Source organism: Condylura cristata, unplaced genomic scaffold (assembly GCF_000260355.1).
Source record: "Condylura cristata isolate star-nosed mole 26May11 unplaced genomic scaffold, ConCri1.0 scaffold00008, whole genome shotgun sequence".
Lineage (NCBI taxonomy): Eukaryota > Metazoa > Chordata > Mammalia > Eulipotyphla > Talpidae > Condylura > Condylura cristata.
This window is the reverse complement of record NW_004567109.1, coordinates 40,955,031-40,980,871: the sequence shown is the minus strand read 5'-3', so window position 1 is coordinate 40,980,871 and position 25,841 is coordinate 40,955,031. Positions and strand designations below refer to the sequence as shown.

At 35.6% G+C, this 25,841-nt stretch overlaps 1 protein-coding gene across 1 annotated transcript in view; it reads right to left on the bottom strand.

The window, feature by feature from the left end:
• The window catches only part of LRRC7 (leucine rich repeat containing 7), a 378,921-nt gene extending 353,961 nt beyond the window's left edge, over nt 1-24,960 (bottom strand). The window contains exon 1 of the mRNA XM_004679111.1: nt 24,771-24,960. The gene's annotated coding sequence lies outside the window, so the exon portion shown is untranslated. The remainder of the gene's footprint in view (nt 1-24,770) is intronic.
• Nucleotides 24,961-25,841: the final 881 nt, after the last annotated feature.

The window sequence follows — 25,841 nt, the reverse complement described above, 5'->3', positions numbered from 1 at the left end:
CCTAACTGTTGTGAAAAACTTACCACAGATACAAATGGTTGACTTTTTATTTCCTTGAGAATAAAAAAGAAAATTTGTTCTAATGACTGCTAAAAATGTATGTGTAACCACCATTTAGTTATAAAACTGATTCTCTTTCTGATACACTTCAACAGATACTTCTGTTTCAGTCAACTGGTTTATCTCCAGACTCAAAGAATAATGCTATGCCCCAATTTGCTTGTATACCCATTAAGATCTGTGAAATAGTAAGAACTATTAGATTTCTGTACAGGAATCCTGGCACAGGGAGAGACACAGTAGCTAGACAGCTGTTGCACAGTGGTTAATAAAAAAGACCACAAGGGGCCTTCCTTGGGGATGCAGCAGGTTAAAACACAGCACTAAGAAGCTAAAGCCACTTCAGCATGAGTTCAACCCCGCATGCCCTGGAAATGGCCCACATGGCATGGCAGACATCTCCTGAACTGCCCACTGCTCCCCTCAGCAGTGTACTTCGTCAATCAGCCTGTTTTGCTCCCCACTCTGTCTCTGGTGAAGCCTCTCACAGCCCCTGAACCTCTGGCCTGTACCCCAGTTCTGTTTGCATAAATAAATCAATCAAATGAACAGGGTTTTGTTCTTATTTTACCATTTAATATGCTTGAGCAAGTTACTTAACATCTCTAGGTGTTTGATTTGTTATTCAAAAAAGGTGCTAACACTAATATTGCTGTGAAGAATAAAAGAGATAAGTAACCCCACTAAAGCACTTAGAATAATGCATGGCACAAATTAAGTGTTCTTAATATTAAGAAGAACTTGTCTCAGAATGGGAGACAGAAAGTCTTTGCTTAAAGTACCTAGATAGTCCTTCTGATGTGAATCCACAGGAACCATTATCCATTTGTGTGTGATTGAGGATAGTTACTTAGATGAGTCAAAACAAAAAACCAAAAACCAAAAAACAATTAAATCCTCATATCTAACCACACAAACTACTCTACAGGAGACATTTTAATTGCCTGAGAGTGAATAATCACTATTTTTCAAAATAAATATTTGTACTTTATTATAAAAGCTGTGCATGTTAAAGAAAATGTGCTGGAAACTTAAGTGGTAAAATTATAGTTAAACCTTTTCAAAAGAGGCACCAAATAATATCTGTGCAGTTTATATAATATATCATAATATATCATAGAAGTGCCATCTGGTAGAGTTAAGTGTTACTGGAATGGTAATGTGATAGACCATTCACCACATCCGATGCACTATGAGGTCACCACTGACTGAACTGTAGCATTGTGGTAGTGCCACTTATTGGGAGAACAGAAAACCAGAAGAAGGAAAGTGTTAGTAACTATTGGCAGTCACCAGGCAACTGTTGGTCCAGAAATGATTAAAAATCAGACTTTCTGGGTTGAAAGGCAACTCTGTTATCAAGCTGTAGACTCTTAGCAAGTTAATTAACCTTCTTGTGTCTTACTTTCTTCCCTTGAAAAGTAGACATGATGAGATAGCACCTCTCTCACGGAGCAACTACAAGCTTTCATGAACGAATCAACGTGAAATGTTTCGATTAGTGCCCTATTTATGGTTTATACTCAAAACAAGTAACACTCATCATTTTTATAAAACTCTCTTTAGTTACAGGGATATCACCTTCTATCTAAATTGATATTAAAAGGGAATGATGTATGACTCTTTCTTATCTTTTAAGATAGTTTAGGTAATACCTCCAGGGTGAGGAGGCCTTAGGCAAATGGGTGACAAAGGCACTGAGAGAAACGTAATGAATAGAAAATCTATGCCAAAAATCTGTAGAAACAATATGATAAAAAAAAAAGTAAATGAAGGATTTGGCTAGATCTCAGTCTTAGAAAGATACCTGCTAGCACCAGAGACTATGACTAAAGAAGGAAAATATGGATGCCAGTGAGCCCACTTAAAATACTTTTAGATTACTTCAGCTCATAGATTATAATGACCTGGACTAAGTCAATGATAACAAGAAGAGAAAAGCAGAATGAGCCTGGAAAGCCTGTTTGGATAGGTAGTATGGATATAGCAATGAATAAGAGAGAGCAACTAAAGCAAGGGTTAGTTCAATATTATGCTTCAAGAAGTAAGTTATAAAATTAACCCCAAAGACATTGCAGAAACATCAGGAAATATAAGAGAATCACTAATATTAGCATGGGATCTTCCTAGGGTTACTTTGATGAAGAGAATACAATGACACTTATGTAACTCTTTATATTCTTGAATGCTTGCCAAATTAAACTGGTTACAGCAAGTACGAAAAAATTAGTATAATCTTTTTGGAAGATAATTTGATTGTATACATAATGATACATTGAAACTGTTTATAATAAACCTTACAAGATTTTTACTTCTAATTAATTCAACAAGTTTAGCCATTAGAGAGATAAAGAACTACACTCACAAATATATAACCTGGATGTTACTGCAGATGGGGAAAATGTGTGCAGTGTTTGAGACCTTCAATTAGGTTGCTACGTATGTTGGGTGTATTAACTTTGCAGGATACTATACAGATAAAAATAATTACCATTTACTGAGTTCAGTATACTGGACATCTTGTAGATTATTTCATTAATTATCATAACCCTCTATAGTAAGCGGTATTATCTTCATTTTACAAGGAAAAAAAAAACTATAGAGAAATTTAGAAAAATCCCCTAAGGTCACCCAGCTACTGATAGCTAAGGTCCCAGAGCTGCTGCATTTGGATAAATTGTATTAAGAGAATTAGGGTCACTTATGTGAGTGCTCGCAGCTACCTGTAAGATGTTTCCACAGGTGCTAAAATAGGACAAGGCTTCAAACTCAAGTGAGGTCCACATGATGATAAAGCCTGTACTCTGAATATAGGCTTACCAATAATTCTTAGGGAGAGATGAATATCATATACAGTCTATGGTCTTAACTATAATAACAAGCATGCTTAAAAGAGAAACAAAAGAAGAGAAGGGGAGAAAGATATGTCTTGTTTTGGAAGTTTTAAGATTTTCCTTAGCTAATGCAATTTAGTTTTACAAAAGAGGGACATTTAAATGCAAATGCATATTAAATTTAAGGAAAAAAATATATAGTATATCTCATACTGCTAAGTCTGTTCTTGACACTTTAAACTGTCAGTACATTTTAAAAAAATCAAACCATATTGAACAACTATTTTTCTAAGAATAAATATGAAACATTCATTGAACCATCTGTATAGTTGTTCTAAAGACAAAACAATATAAAGTATGTGTTTAGCAATCCAGATATAGTTTTTTTTTTTCAAAATTAAAGCTACATGTTTTCTGTGGGTTTTCCATAAACTTACATTATTTTTCATGCAGTGTAATACTGTAATGTATGAATAAACTAAAACAGTCAAATTTCTAAATAATCCAAATTTAAAAATTTCCATTTTATGCTGCATACCCAACCTCTCTTTTATGTTATAAACTACAAAGTCAAACAAATTTACTTCTCAATAAATACTGATTCTTAAAACAACCTGTATACAGAATAAAACAACATATTAATTAGAAATGTTTCTGAAAAAAAAGTTTAAATGTTTATTAGACACTAAGAGGTAGCATTTACATCAAGGGTCATAGCTTTCAAGTCTAGCTCTGCCTCGTAGGACCTTGAAAATTTCACTCCTTTCTAATCATGCATTCACACTTTCCTCATTTGTAAAATTGGGAAGATAAAATTTCCATTCACCCAGAGATGTTGTGAAACTTAAATACATGCAGAACATTTATCAAAATGTCCCTAATAAATGAAAATACTAGCTCTTATCAAATTTACAAGTAAAAGTCTTGGGATTTCTACTCCCAATATAAGTTCTTAAATATCCACAACACACCCTAAAGTACTAAATGACACTTTAGCCAAAATCTGCATAGATAAAAAACTGCTATAAACCTAGTCCTAAACTCCAATGAGGCAACCTACACCTTCTAGATAGAAAATTTACTGTGATGTATGCTAGCATTATGCACTTATTATATCTTAAAACTCAAATGTTATGAAAATACTCAAATAGTTCTAAAACGTCAGCTTTTTTGAGCAATAAAATTATCTTCCTTTTTATTCTTTTAAGGATTATATATAATCTCTCTGAATTTTTGATTTGGAATTCTTTTCAGATGATCTTATTTTCTTTAGAATCAACATATTTCATGTAATGATTTAAGTTTATTTGAAATTGCCATTAAATTGGAACATCTGCTTCTTTTTCTAGACTTAAGAGATATGGAATGTATGTGCTAATTTGTGGAGTGGTAGAGAAAACGAGAGTGAGGCAAGGTAACCTATGCTACTCTGTCAAAGCAGTGGCACAAAGTAATATAATTGTCTTTATTCCACTATAAACTATAAAGTGGGTAAGAATCTAGTATATGTTCAGCAATTGACAAGTGTCTTGCACATATTAACATGATTAGATTAATATATGTCTAAGTAACTGTTTATAGGACAAGTAGGATAAAAAAAAAAAGGAGGGTAAATAAAAGCAGAGATAGTACAGAGGAAGATGAGGAAAATTTTCTGTATTACTGAGGTAAGATATAGTCCAGCCTTTAAAAGATTGTATAGATGAATGTGATGAATTTGCTAATAATGTGTTAATGAGGATTTAAAAGGTTTATTCCTTGTTTCAGTTCATTTCTACTTTTCGGACTGGATCTGCAAGTATCTACCAGATATGAGTTTCCAGATAATGCAGAATCATAAAATGTAGGTTATGAAATACTAGATTAATCAAATGGAGTCATCAAAATGGCAAAGACCAGATTTATATATGTCCTTTGAGCAAATCCATCACAGAGGGTATTGTTTTTATTATGCTTTCCTATATGGAGATTATTTGGGGATCATATGGTCTGCTTTCAAAGTATGTAAGATTTATGTTTGCAGGGCAGAGAGATTTGTCCTCTTGACATCTATGAGAAAATCACTGTTCTGCCAAATAACTTCTCACCCTGACCCTTTTTATGAGACAGCAACACAAAATGTTCCCAACAACTTTAGATACTGTTATAACAAGTGAAACTAAAATGAATATAAAGTAGAAGCCCTTCCATGGTAACTAAACACCCCATCTTTGTTTGGCTTTAGTTATCGCTATTTGCATTGGTGTAGTTATTTTGAAGAAATCATTGGGAAGTGTTTAGAAGTTAGGCAAACACATGTGTAGAATTGTTGGGCATAGTATCTTCCTATGTTATAATATCCACAAGCAGCAATCAATGATTATAACTTGTTCACAGGATATTTTAGAGTTTATTTTCCTATTTTAATTAGCCATTTTCCTCATCTACTGAAAATTAAAGTTCAATTTATGAATGCCCAGTTTCCTATATTTAAGCAAAACAGCTAGTTTTTGACCATTTCCTAATGTAATAATGTAATAATAGCAATGAATCATTAGTGATATTTTATCGTGCTTCATATTTTTAAAAGTGCTTTCCTATTTTTTTCTTTCTCTCTTTATATCTCTGTGAGACTAGCAGACTTCCAAAGAGATTAAATTTGCAAAGATCGTACCCTTCATGTTTTTGTTGTCTGTAGTTTGTGCTTGGTATTAACCCTGGGCTAAACAGAACAGGCAAGAACTGTACATGATCTAACAGTTGAGGGAGGCTGATGCAACTAGTCTATGGATGGCATTGTCAGGATAAACTGAGCACACCATCAAGTTAAAAATGAGGAAAAACAATATCTCTTAGTGCTCCAAAGATGTCTTTATGTAATACTTCAGTCAATTTTATGTTGATATATCACTTGTTGTAGTAGTGATTTCTAAAAAAGGCTCCCCAATTATCAATCTTTTGACAAATTTTGGGGGTACAGTAGACTTCCTTAGTACAGAAGATAACATATTTTTAGATTTCTGCAAAGTTTGTGAAAGTGCATCAGAGTTAATTATAAAGCAATAGTTGTTAGCTATGGCAACTCTTATTAACATAATGGACTTTGCTGATACATATTGCTTATCAAGGAATTATGATATAATGACATATGACAAAGAGTGGATATCTTAATGAGCATCAACCACATGCTAGGAATTTACTGCATATTCCACTTACATTATCACATTTAATATTCACAATGACTTGATTAGATCTAACTAGGAACCCAGTTTGTGGATAGGAAAACTTGAGCATATATTTTATATTCAAGTTATAAACTATTTGGGACTACAGAACTTAATGGACATATAATCAAATTATTTACGTGTTATTGTTTGGGAAATTATAGTATGTAATTGGTAAATTATTTTTAAAAACTCTAAAGTGGAAACTAACGTGGATTCTCTAAATTGCAAAGACTAATAAAATTATGACCAAATAGCATTTGGAGCTATTTCATGGATAATATTTTTCCCTATATTCTACCTATGCCTCTGGTGTCTTACAACTGTCGAGCCACTAGCCTTTATTGCAAGGGAGTCGATCAACACAGCTAAGAACAAAGAAGTTATTTGTTCAGCCTTGAATTTCAAAAGAGAGTATTCAAGGACCTTCACTGATACAATTGTAGGAAAATCGTCATTTGAGGAAGAGGTTTTTCTTGGAATTTCAAATGTTGAACATTAACTATTATGGATCTAGCTTGGAGAACAGACACAGATTGTGACTATCACCCAGAGTAGAAATGAGTGAGGATGTTCCCTCACTCATGTGTCTTGCCATCAAGGAAAAGAGAATGTGTCAAAGTAAACAAAACTATAGTGTAGATAGCAGGGGGATATCTAGTAAATGGCCTATTAACAGGTCAGAATGGGTATGACAGAAACCCAAATAATCCAAATAGTTTTAATGGTTTATCATATTTGGGGCTTGTGCATATCTTTTCAGGATAAAACTGTAGAAGTCTGCAAGTGTCTACCATTCCCAAAACCACTATTGTTTTCTGATTTTTAACTTGATGGTGTGCTCAGTTTATCCTGACACTGCCATCCATAGACTAATTGCATCAGCCTCCATCAACTGTTAGATCATGTACGGTTCTTGCTTGTTCTATTTAGCCTAGGCAGAAAATGTCTCTACAGGCAAGGAAGGGCCCAGGGGTCACCTGGTAAAACTCTTCACACCTAATGAGACATAAAAGTTTCCAAACTAAAAGTTTTTAAGAAGTACACAAAAAGCTGAAAGGATGGGTATTCTAAAATGGCAAGATATAATAAGGATAACACAGAATACAGACACCAGAAGGGATGGACAGAAATGTTAGGCATAGCTACAGTGAAGGCAATTGCTCCAGTTGTTGGACCCTCAGCAGAAGCCAGAACACAAAAGGACAAGGGAGAGTTAGCCTTCTCCCAATATGTATCACACACACACACACACACACACACAGAGAGAGAGAGAGAGAGAGAAAGATATACAGAGACAGAGAAAGAGAGACAAAAAAGATAAAGACAGAGACAGCAACAGGAACTCATGTACCAGCTTTAGCAACATTGTGAAGTAAAGTGAAAGAACACACTGTTTTAGACAAAAAGTGATTTAATTTGTCAAGGAAATATAAATTTAAGAAAGTCAAGATAAGACCTTACAAGACACTTTGAAATTAGTTATTAGTTTGAGCTATATTTCAACACAAAAGAATCTTTGAAAGTGAGGATAAGCACACAAATATTAAAGACACCCAGTCTTTAATAGTTTATAAAGTACCCCTATCTATGTATCTTATTTGATATACATGACCTAAAAGAAATTATTACTATTTTCTTTATGCAAACGAATAAATCAAGACTGAAAAATCATGCAGCCCTTGCAAATTTCACACTTATTATTTGGTAAATTTAGAACTTAAATTCAGGTTTAAAAATGCCAAACAACATACTTTATCCATACTCTACATTGGTTTTATGTTATTTAAACTGATATACTCTATTTAGAAGACTAAAGTTCTAGCATTTTCTTCCTTTGCACCCAACAGCAAGAAAAAACAAATTATTAACAATAGATGTCTGATCACACTGATGGAATTAGTAATATGTATATACAGATTCAGTGTCAAGATCATATCAAGTTCATTTGTTCTTTTGCTATTCATTTACTCTTTAAATATTTATTAAGTAGATACTGTGTGCGAACAGCTGTTGATACAAGAATAAGATGCTATTTCTTATATCATAATGCTTAACCTAGTGGAAAAGATGCAACTAAAATATAATACAAGTAGCTGTTTGATAGATATATGCAAATTACATTTAAAACACACAGGAAAATAGATACCAGCTTTCTCTGGGGTGGAAAAAGAAAATGCTTATATAAAAAGGCTCATGGAGTAAGTGAGTGACATTGGGAACTAGACCTTAATTAGTGAATATTAGTTGTTGGTAATTCTGGCAGACAACATGGCAGGGTAAATTTCTGCAACTTTTATTGGCTCAATAGTGTCAGAATATCAAACACATATAGGAGGAGAATTAGGGGGAAGAAGTCACTGTGTCCATTTGGGAAACTATCTCAAAGAATTTGAACACAGGGCTTCAGGAATGGCTTTATACCAGGAGAGCTGCCCTAAATTGAGCTGTATTCACAAAGCCTCAAGGCTACAGAGCTTGACAAAGGTTGGACCAATGCAGAAAAGACCAGAAGAACAGAAGGCAACATAAACAGGTTTAAACTAGGAACAGTAGTGGGGTCAATAAGGGCAATAGTTGAATGCCTCAAGTGTCAGGTGATTCGACCATCTGGGTACTTCCCACTTCATCACAAGGTTACTTTGGAGGTATAACACCTTCCTGGGAGATGAGTTCAATTTAAATGGAATGAAATTTTTGTATAAAGAAGAAACACAAATATGTTTGAGAAAGTTGCAATTGGAGTAGGAAGACTTGTGAGCTTCAAATGAAGAAACTGAAACTTATTATAAGCAGTGGGAAACTACTGGAGATATCCCAGAGGGAAAATTAATTTTGCAAGGAAGGCATTCACAAAGATTAATTAGACAGATGGATGGGGGGAACGAAAATCAGGAAGATCAATTACAATAACAGATTAAATTCTTACACATACAGAAGGAGATACAAGGAAATAAACTTTTAAGTGAGTCACTATTTTAAATTGACAAAAAATTAATTTTGTTTTATCTTATAATAAACTGGCCACTGTGAGCCAGTCAAATTACCTCCTAGTATTCCACCAGTAACAAAAGGAGATTGAAGTCTGCAATAATCCTCTAGTGTCTGTAAATATGTACATGAATTCAATCTTTCCATTTTGAGTCATTTTTGTAAATAATTATTTTTTAAATTGTTGATAATCACTATATTTGTGGTGTAAAGGAACCAAAGGTTTTATCTCGTCAGGTGTGTAAGATAAACAATTGAATAGTTTGCTAATTAAAATTTTTAGATGGCTCTATTTCTTTGTAATAGTTCATGTAGTTCTTTCTGAACTCACCAGCGGCTGGCTGTGTCATTCTGACAAGGTCAGTGGCCCTTATTTAACTGGCTGCAAGTGTTTTATCACATATTGTACTTCCAAGAAATGCTTACTGTGATCACCCACAACTTATTCTTGACATCTGCAGGCTTGTTCATAGCTTCCCTTTTAGTTTTTATGGCACAAGAGATTATCAGCCTCATAGACATTTCCATGTATGATGAGAACTATTCATAAAAGTAATTTAATAATAAATATTTCACTATGTATTAGAAGAACCCATTTATCATCTTTGCAAAAGCTTTATATTCAACTAGCTTTTTGAAAAAAAAAAAAGATTTATTTATTTATGTGTACAGAGCTGGGGTACAGGTCAGAGGTGCAGGGGCAGTGAGAAGACTCACCAGAGACAGAGTGTGTAGTAGAATAGGCAGATTAATGAAGCACACTGCTGAGGGGAGCAGCAAGTGGACCAGGAGATATCTGTCGGGCCATGGTTCCATGTGTATCACTTTTGAGCCAGGGATCGAACTCATGCTGAAGTGGCTTTAGCTTCCCAGTGCCAAGCTTTAACCTGCTGCACCACCAGGGATGGCCTCAATTAGTTTTTTATGTAAATGAAAAGTGCATCACTGGAAACAGGGTTAAGGTAGTCTACAACACATTTTCGCTGTAATAAAGGTTTCATGTATCTCTCTAGCTTTACAACCAAAGAAAGAAATTTTTTAGTTTGTAAATTTTGCGAGCTCCCTTTTATTCTCACAGAGTTGATGAAGCTACATGAACAAAAGTATATATGTATATGTATACTGTGTGTGTGTGTGTGTGTGTGAGAGAGAGAGACAGACAGACAGACTGTCTGGATGAATTCCTAAAATGATATTAAAGTCCTAATAAATTTTGGCAGCTTTTTCTCCATTTGTGCATAAATTAATTTTGTAGGTTTCTTTGTAAATATTCAAGATAACAGCATTTTAAAGAATCAGAAAGATACAACTATAAATCTACTTAGTAGTTTACACTAAACAAACACGGAAAACATCATATAGTATTGAGTATACACACAGTGCCCAAAAAGCGTATGATAGATGTGACTTCCCAAAGAATGTGAACATTCAGTTGAAACAGGAAGGAAAATGTAGTCAAACAAGTGAAGAGAACAGTTAACAATAATAGTACATGTAAAGGCCTTGTGGTTGGAGGAAACAGGCCTCCATCAAACCACTGAAAGAAGGCCCATATTTTCCTAATGTTGAAAATTAAGCTAGTGTGAATAATAGCCAGAACTGAGGGATACAAGAGTAAAATTACAGATTTTGTTTTGATCTTCTAAGAAATGGAATATCAATAAACTATTTAAATGAAGCAGAGATAAGGTGATTTGATTTGAATGCACAAAGTATCACAAGACAATAGTATACTAGTTCACTTTCTTAAATTATTTGATCATTACAACACTTACAGGAATTGGGAATATTATGTCCATTTCAAAGATGAGTAAGTTATGCTTTAGAAAATTAAAAATAATTTTAATGTCACCCACCCAGCAAGAAAATAACAAAATAAAAACCCAAATCCATAGTTTTATCTAATTTTGATTCAACTATGTCTACTACTAAAGCCACAAATGCCAACAATATACAAGTTGGATATGTGATAAAACAAAATTTTCAAGGCGAGAGTGGCAGACTGCACTAATATAGGTGAGCCAACAAACATTAGGATGAAGACCCCCAAAATCTCTTCCAATATTTCTGTGTTATGGAACAACAGAATGAAATCCTGGAGAATAATCATTCTATACTCTGTTGCCCTTGAAATACTATTGTACATTTAGGTCAGGCATTCACATTCATAAGAACTGTAGACTGGTCTTAACAGGATATTTAGGATGAGGGACCAAAAAGTAGGGTGTACAAAAAAAACAAAGAGTCCTAACAAGCTATAGTCAGCAAAATGACTGAGTCTTTTTATTTGTCTCAGAGTCCCCTGGAGTTATGTCTCCTCTACCATTTTGCTTATTTGCTAGGCACTGAAGATATTCATTAAGAAGCAGAACTGGCAGTCCCAAATACCTTTCTGTCTTGGAGAGGCTTGGAATATGCACTGATAATTGGTGTGATAAAGTGAAACCCTCTGGGAGTCTTTGTGTGGATAATATCACCCTCTGTCAATCGAGGAAAAAACTGAAGAGCTAATTCAATTGCAGCCTATGTATGCTCTAAAGACAATTTGAATAACTCTCTTCAACCCTAAATTTATTTACAGTCTGTAACTGAAAAAAAAATAAATTTCTATATTTTCTTATCATATCCCCCGTTAGGGCTAAACTTTTTTTTTTCTACTGAGAGGAAATGAGAAATTTATAAAATTATTATACTTTGGTGTGACAAAGTTTTACTATAAAGCACAATGATGTTCAAATTTAGCAGTCTGGTTTTCACTATTTGCATTGAAGTTCTTTGTATATTTCCTTCTTTTATCAATTCAATATATTTCACATTACAAAATGTTGGAAAATCACTCATCTAATAGTGATTTTGTGCTAGTCAAAGTAGAAGTGCAAATGATTTCAAAAGAACACTGTACAAATGATTTCAAAAGAACAGTGAAGGAAGTATAATATATTTACTTTTGAAAATTTTATTTTAACTACTAATAATGATTCTATCTATTAGCAGGACAAACAAAAAGAATCTTTTTGTGGCTAAAAATATGGTTCATGAAACAAATGGTTATAGTCCAAAATTCTAGAAAAAGTAAACCAGAACAAAAATAAAATACATGTGGTCTTCAACTTCATTTTAGTTTTATGAACTGATGGTTAGCTAAAAAAGGATAGCTATCTCTAAAATATATATCATTCCACAGAAATTTTAGATTTTTCATAAGAAAGAAAATTTTTCATAAATAAATTTGGTTTCTTGAACAGATAAGAATTCCTGTTTGTCTAAACTAAAAGTGAATTACCATTACACACTTCAAGATGGATTTTATTTTTTTAAGTGTTCCTTCATCCAATGAAGTAGTAAGGCCTACTTAAAATAATTTAATTGAAGAAGATATAAAAAATTTTCAACTTAATCTAACAGAGAAGGAAAAAAATTCAAAATACATCCAAATGAAACAAATTAAAATAAAGAAGAGGAGATATAGAGAACTCAATTCATCTCTTCTTCTGCTATTACCTTTGTGCCAATCTATTTGCAGTTATATTAAATTAGGAAAATGCATTTAAATATATAAACTTAAGAACAATATCTGGGAGGTAGGTAGTGGTTTTAATGAGTCAACTCCTAATGACATCACTGAACCATGACGGTGGCATGGATTACCACTTGTTTTCTTGCCACACCAGGTTCAGTTATGTGTCCTGGGTTGATTAATGAAAAACAAATGGACATAAGATATACACTTGTGAGCAGGAGCTTTCGTTGAACTGAGGGTCTCTTGCACCTGCCCTCTATTAAGGGAACACCACATCCCTGAAAACAACTACTCCTTCCACCTAGAAGGATAACCAAGAAAACCGGATAACCAGAGTCAAGCAGAGTCGTGGCTGCTCTGCATATCTGTAAGAGGGAAATAAATGTATGTGACTGTAAGCCAATGAGGTATTTGGGGCTTGTTAGTTACCACTGCAAATGCTAACTAGAAGGAAGGGCCAAATAGCTACCTCAGGCAAGCTACTTTTTGGTTCTTGTGTCATCTGAAACCCGAATATATGCCTAAGTAGTGTATCCCTAATATGTATGTACACACAAATAAAGGTTTATTTGCTTTATTTGTATGCAAATACAACTTGCTTTCTTATGTATGCTCCTACATAAGAAGCAATTTGCAGCATTAGCAATTTGCAGTATTAGTTACCAGAACTAATACCAGGATATATGAAGGTGAAAGACTCTAGGAAAGAGATCAGATATTGCACAGAGATCCATAGTGTAGACCTTTATGTTACCCAAGGGCTAGGAAGTGCTTGGCATGGTCATTTTCAACAAATTCCACCAGTAGTTAACACCCTCTTGCTCATCATAAAACACTAATTATAAAAAGACTGGCAGTAAACTGCTCTTTCTAAACTGTAACACATAACAGAAAATGATGGAAAAAATTGGAATGCAGAAGGAATGGATATGCATTCATGTTTACTTCAAAGAATAATTACAAGAAAGCCAAGATAGTAAAATAAAGCGAATCACTTTAATGCATAGCCAATTATCATATATTTTAAAAGTATTTTCCTTTTTAAAAAGGCTTTCATTATTTTCTCTACAAAAGAATTCACTGCATTACCAGTAACTTCACTTAGGGGTGTTTAGTTATATAATGTGATATTCTGATTCATGCTGATTCAATACATCAGAGTATCATTCTGTTTCCGATATATTAGTGCCAAAGTTCTAGTTATATTGGTCTAGTTTAGCTGCCTCTGGCCTGTACTCCAGTTCTGTATGCATAAATAAATATTTAAAAATAAATATTAGTTTATCAGAGAGCCTAGTTCTGCTCAGACTCTTATTGTAATCACACTCAGTATTTTGGGGTTTATTTCTTGACTCTTACCAAATCTTGAAATTATTTTATTTATTTAAGATATGACTATCCCATTGCTCTGTAACTTCTATGAAGACAGAGATCATATTTATATTCAGCCTTGCTTGGTACAAGGCCTAGCATAGAATATCAGTACAATAAATATTTAGAATGCATGCATGCATGCATGCATGAACTCAAGTATAATTTGCCATACTGAGAAAATGTTTCAGATTCTAGTAGCTATCAGATTCTAGTAGCTAGATTGCCCCAACAATCTATAGAACGAGTAAAGATTTATCACCCTGGGATCTTGATATGTTCACAAATTAGGCTAACCCTTGCCAAATTGTGCAAGAACAGCAACAGTTCTTAGACTTTATGTATCAAAATATCTGTGCACACAAAATTACAAGTTGAGAAAGTTAAAATGCCTAAATCTAAACAACTCAGGTTTTGGAAAATTCTGATGAAGACAGATATTTATGTTTGCTAAGTAAAAACCTTGTTTTACTATAATTTTATAGTGAATCATAAAACAGAATACAATTTTACAGTAAGATCTAAATTAGAGGCATGTTGAGAGAGCATCTCTATAGTTGTGACACCCTAACCTGGCCATTAGGATTTCACTTTCACCAGAATTTTACTTTGTCTTCTCAAAATTCTGTGATTTTGAAAGTAAGGAAAGGCTAGATTACCTTAGTAACAAATACCTTACCTCCAAACCTTGAGGCAACATTTCATTTCTTATTCATGCTACATGTTAAATGCATGTGTTCAGGGATAATTTGATTTATTGTAGTTGTTCAGGGACCAGGCTAATGGAAGATCCATTATGACAGCACTATTCTATGACTATATATCAGGGAAAGGGTAAACAGTGCACCAGACAAACACTTCTTAGAAGAGACACATCACTTTTTTTCTTATTGTGTTGGCCAAAGAATTTCACATGGTATGCTTAATTTCAAAGAGAGCTACAAAGCACACTGTTTTATGAGGTCTTGAGGAAAAGAAGAAACCAAGAGGATTACAAAAATATCTGTAAGAGTTACTTAGAGAGATTCAGAAGCATAAATGAAAGCATTCATTCAAACATTCATTCACACAGCATTCATTTTTTTCTTGCTCTATGCTGTGAACTACTTTGCTAAGGATAAGCAAATCAAGAAAGCCATTATGTATGTGCTGGTTTTGGAGACAGTCATTTAAACAAACAATTACTTAGCAATGCTAGGAAGGAAGCACATTCAATAATTGAAGAATCCGTAGAAGACCAACTTAAAGGCTTGACTGTTTAATAGAAAAGGAATTGTTCAAAAACAGGCTGACCAAGGAACTCTGAAGTTTCATTAAACTATATTCATATTTTATACTTTTTTCATTCAATAAGCACTCTAAAAAGAATTTAGCAACATAATGATCTTTACTCAGTTTAAATGTCAATTTCTCACTTGACTCAACACCCTTCTTGGTGCCTTTCTTTTCAGTGCAAATACTGTAAGCTATTATATTATCGTTCACAATGTGAGTCCATCAGATTATAATTCTTGACTTCCAATAAAATGTTCTAGTTTCTGTACCAAAAAGCACACTCTCTTATCCATTGTTAAACAATCATATTAAAAATATTAAGTGACATTTAAAAGAAAATATTCATCCATATTCCTAAATCCAATTTCATCTTTCTTTTTCCTGTCTTTCTATTTTTCACACAAAATCCCCCCCCCCATACACTCCCTTACCAAGAAAAAGGGGAAGACGATTAAAAACATATATATATTTTTTTAACTAAAAATCATAGCAACTTTATACATACAAATAAGAAATACACCTTTGGGTTTTGGGCTATCCTGGTCACATGTAATGACAGAAGGAGTAACAATTGCTTCTCTAAGACTTACCTCAGAGACAGACATGCTACTCCATTAACAGTCACCATAACATATCTTTAGGATTGAAGTTATGTTAATTAGTAAATGATAAAGAAAGTATATATCTTGCTACTGCTACAGAACATTATTGACTCTGGCCAGCAAAGGGAGTATATTTATGATGGGATACAAAAAGAGAGTGACCTTGGAAGTGAGACGTGAAGTGTTTACAATATGTATGTAAAAAAGATTGGCCCTCCCTGGTGGCGCAGCAGGTTAAAGCACTGCACTGAGAAACTAAAGCCACTTCCATATGAGTTCGATCCCCACTTGCCCCGGAGGTGACCACATGGCTCGGCAGACCTCTCCTGACCCGCCCGCTGCTCCCCTCAGCAGTGTACTTCATCGATCTGCCTGTTCTGCTTCCCGCTCTGTCTCTGGTGAATCCTCTCACCCTCCGCATCTCTGGCCTGTACCCCAGTTCTGTATGAATAAATAAATAAATCTTTATAAAAAAAAGATATTAAGTACTATTTATCCTTACTCATTTTTCATAGAACAGCACATTTTAGACTTTCAGTTGAATACATCATTACTTGCACATTGTCTGCCCATTTTCCTGATATATTTTCATAAATGAGCATGTACGCCACCAACATAGAAGGGGATTCTGTTCTTCCTTATATCAACTATAACTAAAGCTTATTTATTTTATGATTTTTATTTAGAAAATGAATACACATGGAAGTGTATGGAATTAAATATAGTAATTTCTTCCTATATCAAAGTACAAACATGCATCACCTCTCTACTCTTTAACCCTTGGATATATTCCACGCTGATGTCTACTATCTTTGAATTTCAAGCAGCTTGCTTTTTTTCTTAGGAAGCGAACTTTAGTTATGCTGAGCTAAAAAAGCAAGCAAGTAATCAGGCAAACAAGAAAACAAACACAACACACTCTGCCTCCTTAAATTGTGTCTAAATAACATCTAATGTGTTGTCAGAGGTATATTTAGTAGATATTTTGAAAGCTTCAACAGTACTGTGGGGCTAACTCAAACCCTAAACTGATAAGGGTTGACATCTTGTCTTATCTTTAATGCCTAGTCTAAGGACATTCAGATTTTGTCATGTAAAATGGTGTGTGGGATTGAATTCACAGATACAGAAATATGTTCCCTTCTATCACACCCACCAGTCCCAGAACAGTACACTCACTGAAATCTGGCATGAATAAGAACCATTCTACAAAGGAAAAGCATAGGTAATGTGCTAACCTGATATGCAATGCACCGATTTAGACATCAAGGCTTTTCTTCAATTTCAAGCATTATTGTGACAGTAGGAAGCTTTAATCTCCCTTTAAAGGAGGATTATTAAATGAGACTATATAGGTAAATATTGCTAAGTACATATTTTTGATTGTAAATGCTCCTATACATTGTTTATGAACAATGCATTTTTAAAGAGATGTACATAATTTCAAGAATGCTATATGATTGTTGTTGATGTTTTGGCAATAGGTTAAGGAACATCTTGCCATAAATTTTCCTCTAGTCAAAACTTCCAGATAAAAAAGACTTAGAATTTTAGCATTAGAAAAAAAAAATAAATGTGAAACATTTAGAAGAGATAACTAAAAGTCATAAAAGATAATAAATAAGACATATAGTAGTAAGAGGGATGTAATGCAAAACATATTCACAGAAATGAACAAATCTTACAAAATTCCAACTGCATCATAATTTATCTTCCCAGCTGAATGTTTTTCTAATCATTTAGAACAGTATTTATAGATAGACCTAAAATCACTTTAAATCATCCTCTTCTTTGGTGCAAAAATTCATTCATTGATTCCTAATAAACTTAGCAAATTTAGAAGAGAATTCATTTATTTGAAATGAATTGAACATTTCTCTTCATCTAATATTTATGCTAAAAAGATTAATGGTTTAAAAACAATTTACGTCTAATTAAAAAGGCAAATGTTCAAATTTAGAATGGCTCAATATTAAAGAAATATTTTTATTTTTTAATGATGGTATCTTTAACATAGAAAGCTAAATAATTTATAATAGTACATTGCCTAGAGAGTCAAATCAAAATGGAAAGATAAAGGAATTCTTCAAAAAACTAAGGCCAAATAAAAACTCAGGCCAAAATTCAGGTCAAAATGAAATGGAAAATAAATGTATTTTGGGTGAGTTCATCATATTGGCTGGCTTCGTGAATTTAGGTTCTTTTCTCTATTACCCTTTGCTCAAGTGTAAAGGAATCAAGTAGTTCCAAGGGTGTGATTTTGTGGACAGAGGTTGGGAGCCAAGATATCTTGTCCCATTTTTCTCTTACAAAGAGTAGTGTGTGCACAAGAAAGGAAATTTAGCTGGACTCAGTTTCCTCTTCTGTAAAATGAGATCCTCTAAAGTCCTTTCTATTTCTTAAGTGCTATGAACTCATGAACTTGAAGGATTATTGCTCTGTGTGTGTGTATATATTATGAGATTGAGCAATTACAACTTTATGTGTATGTGTGTGGTACACCCAATGTTCAACAATATGGTATTACCCTGAGGACATCACTAATATTTAACAATCACTCCAAGTTTAAATAGGTATTTGCTTTAATTATAATAGCTTTTATAATTGTCTTAAGAAATTAATCACACTTGAAATAGGGAAGAAACATTTTTTATGTCTTGCATTATTCAGTCAGAATAACACACCAAAATATTCAATGTTATATCAGAGCTCAAAATAAGGGATGTGTGGTAATCTCCATCCTACGTGACTCTGTGAGATGCCTACTTGTGGTAAGAAGTACAACAGAAAATGCATAAATGTAGAACATTTAAGCAGTCATAAAATTCAAGAAGTCTAATTATTTGCCCATTTAAATTATTTTAGTTATATCTGTGTCACATTAACTCGTTAAATTCAACTGACACATTTTACCTTTGGTGCCCATTAGTTTTTTAGTGCAACAAATGTCTTTATAATATTAGGTACTCTCTCAGTAAGATTCATTCCTTTCCTTTCCTTCCATGACCAAGTAACTTGGTAATTTAGTCAGTCACCCATAAAATAGTTTGATACTACAGTCATCCCCCAAATCTGTGGTTTACTTTCTCATATCTGCTGTTAATCTACATCAGTCATAGTCTGAATATATTACATACAATAATATATAGAGAATATGCACATTCTTATTACAGTATTTTGTTGTAATTGTTCTATTTTATTGGTTAGTGCTTTTGATCTCGTACTGTGCCTAATTTATAAATTAAAGTTTATAGATATGTATGATCCATATATATGTATCTCCTATAGATAAGAGGGAATTACCATAAGCAATGGTATCATATCTTTCAATATAATAACAACATAAAGCCCTGTAACTTTTTTTCCACAGTGAATTAATCAAATATTTCTTTTCAACTGTTTTTCCCTCTTTTCCTCTGTATTTCAAAAATACCACCTTTTAATCTTTTTCCTTATGAAAAACCTCATAATGATACTGGTAGAATTTACAATATCAGTATGGTTTTCTTATCAGGTCATCTACTTCTTTACAATTTAAAGATGTAAACTTCTCAATTTGTTCTCATACTACTTAGTGAATAGCTCAAAACTGAATTCTCTAGAGCTGAACACACACACACACACACATTTACACATATACTCTAAAATTCCCTTGTTCTTAACCTAACAAAAGTGTAATGACACCAATCTGGACATGGCATCACCATCTCCTAAGTTTAAATACGTTCTCCACCAAAGTGAACTAGCCCAGCTCAAAAAAGCTTATCTTTAAGAAGCCATTACATTTAAACAACGTAAGCATCTACTCCACTGTTAAAATATTTAAAAAGATCATGTCACTGCTATTAAAAATTTCAATATTTCATCTCTGGTAACTACTGTTGCATTCATGTGCATTAAAGCAAAATAATATTTTGTATAGAGATTAGTTTATCAGGCAGTGAACAATGTAATGAAAAGGAACATATGTAGAAAATCCTTTGGGCTATTAAACTCATTTAATATTTTCCATGTGTCACTGAATGATAAATGAATATTTCTCTATTAGGGTTAATAATTTAAATAGCACATGTGATACCACACAGAATTTTATATCAAGTGTATCATCATACTTTCAAAATAGACATGACAACTATTGACTCAACCTGCTTTATGAAAACTTCCTTAATGTATTTTTACATGACAGTTTCTAATAGCTTATTAAATGTTTCTGTCATGAATTTATTATACCAGGAGGATAAGCTGAAGTGTGTTCTGTGCCGATATTAAATGACTACATAAGTAAGATGGTGCATTAATATCAAGTATCTAGATCACTTTGGAAGCTATTTCAAAATATTAAATTTTCTTAATTCATTAGGGAGCCATTAATGAACTACAGATTTCAGGCAACAAGTGCCAATTTACATCCATAAAGGAGAAGACATAATGAAAAAACAGACAAGAATCAAATTTGGATTTATGTTTTCACCACTTTCTGGTTATATGATATTGCCTTGGCACTTCTGTCTTTGAACATCAATATGTTAATCTTCCAAATGGTAACAAATTATTTTGAACTAAAGCACTTGTTCATGGTAGGTGGTTAGTATCTGGTAGCTATTAAAATAATTATGATTTCAGTTAATACACTGAGTTAGGGGAAGCAGGATGACAAGGGATGGCTTCTAATCAAAAGAGTTCATTGGTTTCTGAGCATGATCATTTGATTCCAAGACAGGAAACAGACATATTTGATTATTTAAGTAGAATGCTATTAATATACACTATGCCATCACTATATACAACCACACACACATTACAATAGATTTATACAAAAATGTTTATGTATACTCTTCTAAAATGCCCAAAGAACTTTCATGTGCCACATTATCTTATTTTTTGCTAAGTACTACAACTATAAATTAACATTTATTACCACCTCTAGCTTACAACATTCTATGGGACCTATTTATATTACCTAAGATAATATATGAGTTCTGGAAGTACTCAATTTTCTCCTCACTATCTAAGAATAATTTACTTGAGTGGTTTTCTATATAACATGATTTTTAATGATTCAAACTTGATTCACAAAATATGGCTAAAAACTTCAAGAAGAAAACTATTAGTGATTTGTGGCCAACACCTTCCAAACTATTGATTAATATGACATTTTAAGTTTCAGTTTGACTGGCAATTCATGATTTATTATTTTAACACCTATACAAAATTTACTAGCTATGCATCTCATCTTTGCTTTTGTGTTTCCTAGGAATAAAATTTAATTGCTACACTACATGGGCAAATTTTTATTTTAATTTCAAAATTCCACTTTTCAATCTCTTAGGCATTAAAATCCTCCATTGATGTATGTTTTAAAGAGATCAAAGTGAGAACTTCTCAAAAGATCCTAGAATCATCTTCAATGTCTTTCCTTAGATATCTGGCTTGACAGAAATTAAAGGTTATTCTTTGTCACAAATTTGAAGTATTGTTTCCTCCAGAGTCATCTTGCCAATTCACATGACTGACTAGATTCACTCATTGAAAGAATATGGATGACCCTCTACACAGTAGTTGTTGTTACTAGGGAGAACAAACACTACAAACAATGTATTTTATTTTTGTGCTTGTGTAATTGTTATACTCAGTAAATACCATATATGTTCTAAATGAAGAATTTTCCAAACACTATGAAATAATTTATGTGAAGGAAGAAAATGTAATAAAAATTTAGAAATAACTCACATGGTAATTTATCAATAGCCGGTTACTCTTTGTGTTTTCTATTAATTTGGTTATGGGATGAAGCTATAATATTGTGAAATGGGTGATATATCCTTATGTTGGGGCTACAGTGTACAGCAGCTAAAAGTATAATATAATTAGTATTTTAATACACCAAGTATAACTTATCCTTAAATTTGTTCTTCTAGAAAGCGGACATTCAAAGCCATAATTAAAGATAATGAGCTTTTACATCAAATTATTAAGATGCACTAGATCTGAATATAAGAGATATTCCTTGGAGAATTAATACCATTATGGGCAATTCAGTTATTTAATGACTTCTGTAAGTAATAAAATGTCATAGTGATAATGACTTACACCATTGCTCTTAAAAAATTCAAAGCAAACAAAAACACTTTGAACTCTGTTCTGCATTTTATAGAGAAAGATAAAAATTAAAACATTATGAAACTGTAGAATGAGAATTTATTTAAGAAAATTTTAGTGCCATTCTAAAGCAGTACTGAAATTCTGAATAAAACAAGGCTACTGTAATTGGACCAGGTTTATTTCTTTAAGAAGTTGTTTCTAATTCTGAAGCTGCATATGTGCTGGCACACGTGATGTAGAATGTAAGGGTTGCCATGGTAAGCATACATCTTTTCTTGGGCAGTCAAGTACAAAAAAAAAAAAAACCCTAAAAATGTATTTTAAAAAACTCCCACCTCATAATATGGCATGAAAATTGCCTCAGCTTTCCATACCATGATATATATCAGGCTCTCCCTACCATGATATATATCAGTATAATGCAATGCAGCATAGGTCAGAAATAGCCTAAATTAAAAAACCTTAAGCCATTAAGATGGCTCATAAAGCAATAAAGCATGGAGTAAAAAACAAAATCTTCAAATCAGGTAATGCTAATAAAATTTTGGGTCTAGAACTCATTCTTCCTCCACTATATTCATAAATAATAACACCTGAGGGCATTCCTCAGATCAAGACACTTCTTGTGGTCCCAACACCACTAAACACCACTCCTAATATATTTCAGTACTATGACGCAAATTTTTAAGGAAAATATAATTCTAAAATTCCGAGTTTCTCAATCTCTCCCAGCCAAGATTAATGGTTTCCAAGAAGCAGGGATCTGACTCTGCTCTACTGTCTTCTGCAGAAAGAACTCTGGTGATTCTTTTAGAGTCTGTGAAATCAGCTCAACGACTTCTAGATGGAGGCGTGACACTTGAACTGGGGAGGTGGCAGAATGTGTCGCGAATCTCAGCAGGTTCTGAGGCGCTGTAGAACCCACGTGTGCAGGGGCTGGAGAACTTTTCTGCAACATCTCCCCTGGGAATGCCTCACTTTAAAAAAGGTGACTGGCTGTGTTGGGGATGGGGGATGGAAGATGGGCAGAAAAAGAGGGATGGTAGGCAGCAGAGCGGGTTTAAGCCCTTTAATGGGGGGGGGGGAACACGGGCGTGTGTGTGTGTGTGTGGGGGGGGGTGCTTCTCTACTCTCCATTATCAGCCCAGCCAGGTCAACTTTATCATTTTTTCTCTCTTACTGGAGGACTTAAGACAACCCAGACGCAGAGCATCTGACAGGCTCAGCCTGGAACAAAGAAAATCGAGTTCCTAATACTGTATCTCTCTGGTTGGAGGGATCACGTGTCCTGCTTTCGCTGGAATGCACTCTTCTCGCCCACGCTATAAAATTTCTATTGTGCTTAGATATTTTACCCAGGTTAAAATATGCTCACGTGGAGACTGCTTTTCCGCGATCAAAGGGGTCACATTTCAACGCACACTTGTACACATATTTAGGAGCTGACCCAGTTACAGCTGCAGGTAAATTCGATGGGTTGAAAGTGCATCGGGGAAAGTAATTGAAACCAGCAGGAGACTCTTGTGTCTCACTGTATCCCTACCCTTCCCCTATTTTCTAATTCCTTTTGAAGGAGAACTCTGAAAGGAATGTGGGAGACACAGATGGTTCCTTTCAGAAACCAATTGCCCAGAGTTGTGAAAGTGACCCCTTCCTTCTACGATCTTAAGCTGGGCTCCTCAGTCCAGACTGCAGGTTTTGTGACTTGATAGGGAGAACCAGAAAGAGGGCGGAGGCGGGTCCTTTATTCAGCCCTGGTGGCCAAGAAGTAGTGTAATGAAGCAATTTTACAGCCATCTCCGTTATTATGAAGTCACAGATTTTCAAAGGCATTTTGTATAGCCCCCTCCCCCCACCCATCCCCTGTTCTTGACTTTGCAAACAGTAAGGTAGAAGATCTTTGGGAGCCAACCTAAATGTCCAGGACCGAGGGTGCCATGACTATCATAACGTTAACATGCTTCCCTTCCAGTTGCCACACAGGATCTGAAACTAGTCCTGCATCCTTAATGACTCTAGGAGGAGGATGCAAGATGCTGAGGGGGCCCAGCGCTGGGGCTGGGAATAGTGCAGGTTCACCAGCCTCCTGTGCAACACAAAGGAGGTTATGTGGGCAGGAGTTGTCTAGCTTAGGGGGAGGGAGTTATCATTCTCCCTGACACCTAAAGTAAGCTTTCACTCCACTCTTCTCCCACTTCTCTTTCTGTCCTTCAATCTGCCATACCCCTTCATCCTCTCCATCCCCTCCCCCCCAGACCCCACCCTTTCCTTTCAATCCCCAGTGACATGAAGATCTTCTAATTGTATTTTTCAAAAATACATCAAACAGTAACACTCTGCCTTTCAAGATAAAAGGGACAATTGTGATCTGCCACAAGTGTGTGTGTGTGTGTGTGTGTGTGTGTGTGTTTCAAAGAAGGGCTCCATCCTTCAAACACCTCCAGAAAAAAGGTGACTGGAGATACCCCTGACAAGACTAACCATACTTCGACCCACGGTCCCAACACCAGCGCCAACACTCGCTCTTTCATCGTCCCTATTCGAAGCTTGCAATCCTTTAGGGTCTCCCCACCAACCCAGGCCACTCGTTGCTCCCCTGCACCCAGCAAACTAACACCCCATTTCCAAACGCCCGGCTACCTACCACAACCCCTCCGTCTTCACCCGCAGCGGGGCATTTCCCTGTCATACCCCCTCCCGTCGCCTCCCCCCAGCCGGTCAGTCCCACACCTCAGGCTTTCACGACAGCTGCGGCTGCCAGCAGCGAGGTCCCCGCAGCACCCCCTGGCCAGAGCAAGAGTCTGCTACTCACATCGCAGGCGGGAGAAACTGCCCATGAGGTTCCAGAGAGTGAATCTTGCAGCTGCCAGGGGCTATTCCTTAAAGTGTTCTAGGTTCCGCAGTGGAGCAGGCGCGGGGGTCCTCAAGGAGGAGAGGAGGGGCAGCGGAGAAAGAGGCGGAGGAGGAGAAAAAGGGGATTCCGAGCAAGAGCCACGTTATACCATGTTGCCGGTGCCCTTCAGGTAGACTGCAGGAGAGGTTCCGGCGGGAAGCCGCCGAAGGGAAGCCCGGAGAACAGGCGGGGAGGACGAGCGCGTCCACCCCCCAGTTAGGCGCGCCGCGCTAGCACCGCAGCGGCAGCAGCGGCGGTGGCGGCGGCAGCGGTGGTGGCAGAGGCGCAGTTCCCTCCCCACCCCCAGAAGGTTTCACAGACAATAAATCCTGGGCGGAGAAGAAACGAGCTTAAAAGGCAAATCGTGCACCCAACTCCGTATCACCCCCCTGCACGCCGCTGCCGGGCGCCTCCGTTGGGCTGAGCTCCTCGGGGACCTGCGAGCAGCGTGCGGCTGTGAGGGGTGGTGCGTGCCCGTGGAATGCGGGCGACCACGGTGGCCCGAGTGGGGGGCTGCAGGGTGCTCGGGAGAGAACCCACTGCCCAGGGGTTGGGTGTCCGTGGCTTCAAGCTCAGGGTTCAGGCGGTGTGGGGTCCTCCTCAGTGCAGTGGTTCGGCGCACAGGTGCCAGGATTGGCGGGCGAGGAGGCGCAGATCCCGGCTCTTGGCTGTGTTCTCCCCGCCCCCTCTTTTTTCCCACCCCCTTTTCCGACGACACCAGCTGCAGCTGCTTCAAAGTGTGAAAAATGTCAAGGAGATTTTTTCAGCGATAGCAGGGGTGACCACGTTTACAGTCCTCGTACCCGTGTTGAGATCCTCTCCTGTCCCTCTGACCTCTACTGAGATCTCCAATTTGAGGGACGAAAAATCCCACTCCGGTGGAGAATCGGAAGGCTCCTCTTCTCCCAGCTCCGTCGCTCACAGCTTTCAGCTTTCCGAAAACCAGACAGCAGGCCGAGCTCTCCAGGTTCCCTCTTTGGCCGAGGTGCG